We start from the raw sequence: 3,629 nt of genomic DNA, 5'->3' as shown, positions 1-3,629 counted from the left end.
TCTTTAAATCTCAGAAGGTGAGGAGGGGTAGGTGATAAAGAGGGACATGTAGCTGCAGCCAGACAGGAGGGTTTAGGATGCTGGATGAAGACTTGGGGCTATTTCCTTTATGCCATTGAAAAGCTCAAGGAGCTGGAGGTTTCCATGCAGGGACCCATCCACGTCCTCTCATCCTTCGAGGCTGGCTCAAGAGAAGGAATGCCAGTCGCACAGTTCAAACTCCACTCTAGCCAAAAATCTAAGGTAGACTTGCGTTCAGGAGGAGCACCCACCCCCACCCGGGGGAGTAGGGCAGGGTAGCCCTGCTGGGCTGGGTGAAGCCGAGGTCTAGGAGGGACAACATGTGGTCAAGAGGAGATCAGCAGACAGTCATCTAGCACCCAATGACCATGATGCTGGACCTTCTCTGCTGGTTTGAGATTCAGAAGGTCAACTGCAACAAGAAGGCCAGACCCTAAAGGCACAGTGTCTAAAAATAGCAGAGCTTGAAGGAATCTTCAAGATCCTCCAGAAAGAATTTATGACTTCCTCCTCTCTGTCTCTGTAGCCCTTTTCACAGATAGCATGCTGTGCTATAATTTATGGTCATGCATCTATCAAAAAACTCTATTTTATCCACTGTTGCATGGCCAAAGCATGACGTCTCACTCAGGGTCCATTCAGAGAATGCTTGTGAGTGTCTGTTGAACCTACGTCTTTTCCCCTCATTTTACCAATGAGAAAAAAATGAATCCAAAAAACTGGAGAGACGTTCCAAGCTATTATCTTGCGCAGGCTATTGACATGCTGGCTGAGGGCTTAGCTCCAGCCTGTAGCAATCAGGCCAAAACATGAAGGCTTTCCATAGTGCGTGATGAAATGGAGAGAAATCAGTCCCAACACATGGTGTGTCCTGTCCAGGCACAGCCTGGCAGCTACATTTTGAAAACTGCCTTGTAAGCAAAAGAGATTTACAAGAGTATCTGCCTAAGGAGGCCAAGCCCCCCAAAGATGCTCTAACCTTCAAGGAAGAGTAAATGAGATCTATTTTGCATTAAGAAGGGGCTCCATCTCCTGCCCGTTGAACCTTCTCAGATGTGTTCAGAAAGCACCTTAAGTAGAGTTAGGTGTCCAGGTGAGTGGCTGAGTTGTGTATCGGGGACTATGAAGGGTCAATCTTTGGATTCACTCTTTGTATAACAGCCTTTGCACATAGACAAAAACAGAGAGGATGAAATCCTCTGACACAGTTCCTGCTGAAGTATTTCCTCAGAAAACTAGTCCCCACATGTTCTTGGAAGTAAAAACTTGGCTTTGTGTGACCAAGAAAGATGGATAAATGCTGCATGTGTCTAAACCTGTTCGGGAGGAGCCATCATATACATTAGTACGTTAAAGGCACTGAGAAATCCTGCAGTGAGGAATTAGGTTGAGCTCTGTTCAACCCAGTATTGCACAAAATTATGTCACCAGGGAACACTTTCTCCACGTCATGCTTAGGACAATGGCTCTCCAGCTTTCTTTGTTCACAGTACACTTTCAAATTCTGGAATTTGTGGGGTGCCTGGGTGGCTCAGTTGGTTGGGCATCCAACTCTTGGTTGCAGCTCAGGTCATGATCTCAGGGTCGTGAGATCGAGATCTCCCTCTGCCCCTGCTCCCTCCCCACCCCTTCTCTCTCTGTCTCAAAAAAATTCTGTAATTTGGGGCAGCATACTTGAAAATCAGTAATATGGGCAATGTGTATGGGCAAGTCTAAAGTTTAACAAGGTCTCTCTATAAGACGGTCAGACTGCATGGTTCACTCTGTGCCCCTCAGTCCTGAGCTGAAGGTTGACATGAACTTGGCTCTGCTCTGATCAAGCTTTCTTATAAACTCCCCAAACCAAGTTGCCACATCTTCCAGAAAAGTCTTCCTTGGAATGCCTTGGCATCACACCACACTTCTCTGCAGCCAGTTGACCCCACTCTGAGGGATATCACATCTTCCACTTAACTCAGAGTTCTCCCCAACAGGCATCATTGCAATGATGTGACGTGCAGATGAAGCAAAAAATGAATTTTACACACATCCAAGTTTGGCAACACATTTGTAAATGCTTTAAACCACACAAGCTAAGAGCGCTGGCCCCGGAACTGGTATTCCAAGGAGAAGGACTGTGGAGAAGAGGCACTCATGTGAGACTTCAAGAGGCCTGCAGGTTTGGGTGGGAGAGAGGGGCAGGGCTGCTGGACCCCCGGAAGCCAGCGTCCCAAGTCCCTGAAACACAGTGACGGGAAGTAGCATGTAAATCCCATTTTCCTGTTTCCAGTGATTTAAACAACAAATTCCATTGGAAGGGTTTCAGTGTTCATTTATCGTTGTGTGATTTGTTATTTTTTAAAGCAAACTACCAGAAAAATACAGTAACCCTTAGTTAATTCTCATTAGGGAAATCATGATGTATAAAAGGGCATCAGCATTCTCTTCCTGGTTCTACCACTAGATGAGCAAGTAGCTGCCCCTCTCCGAGGTTCAATGTCCTTAGCAGCCAAAAGATGGGTTAGATTTGGAAACATTCTCAAGGCCAACACCACTCCGGTTTCTAATATGTGCAAAAATACTATTCTGGTTTCTAAAAAGTACACAAATTGGTCTTAAAATTAATACATTAATGAAATTATTAATAACTTTAAATAAGTTTAATGCTAGATTGATAAAATTAATTAAAAAGTAAAGGGTCATGAAACAAATATTTACCATTACCATTTATTTAAAACAACATGCCAGCCATTGCTCTAAGTTCTTTGCATGTTGTTATCTATTTAGTCTTATAGCATTCCTCCCTGTGAGCTGATGTTATTATTAGCTTGTTTTACAGATATTAAGATATTAATCTGTTACAGAGATTAAGTAGCTTGGCCAGGAAAACACTGATAGTAAGTAGTGGCGCTGGAATTTGAATCCAGCAACCTCACTCTAATCAATCACGATGCTGTTGATTTTCCAAAATATCAAGCTTAGAAGTAGGGTAAGAGAAGCTGGTGTGTGTATCTTTTTATCAAATGAAATGTGTGTGAAATGTAAAGATAGGAAAGGACACACAACCTCCTAAAGGGCAAAGATTTCTAAAAGGGGCTGGTGTGATAACAAAACTAAATAGTCCAGCCGGAGCACAGACTGGAATCTCTCTCACCCACGCCCAGCGACCTGACATGCTGGAGCCAGGATTGCTAAGTTGCCACGGCAAGATTCCGGAGCTGGGTTCAGGAAAGAGTGAGGAGTGCAGGGCGAGCCCCAGAGGGAGGAAGCGGGCAAGTGTCCAAGGGAAGGTGGTGGGAGCCTGACAGTGGAAATTTAGAATCCTTGTGTCTTCCAGCAACTTGGAAGCCGAGAGGTCATCCCATCAAACCTCCCACCCAAAACAGGCATTCCCTCTGGTGAGTGTTTACCCAGCCTTGCCTGAGTCTTCCCAGAGAAGCCTGCTCTGCTTACCAGAAAGCCTTTCCTATTGCTGGACACCCTAAGATATTAGGAAGCTCTGCTCCTTTTAGACAAAATATGTCTTAGAGTGATTTCTACCCTAGGTCCTAGTGCTGTCTCTGGGGGACCCAACAGTGACATGGGGACCCCCCCCCCTTTCCTATGATAGGCCTCACAAACTAGGAGAC

Source organism: Neomonachus schauinslandi, chromosome 7 (assembly GCF_002201575.2).
Source record: "Neomonachus schauinslandi chromosome 7, ASM220157v2, whole genome shotgun sequence".
NCBI lineage: Eukaryota > Metazoa > Chordata > Mammalia > Carnivora > Phocidae > Neomonachus > Neomonachus schauinslandi.
Note: the sequence above shows the minus strand (reverse complement) of the source record.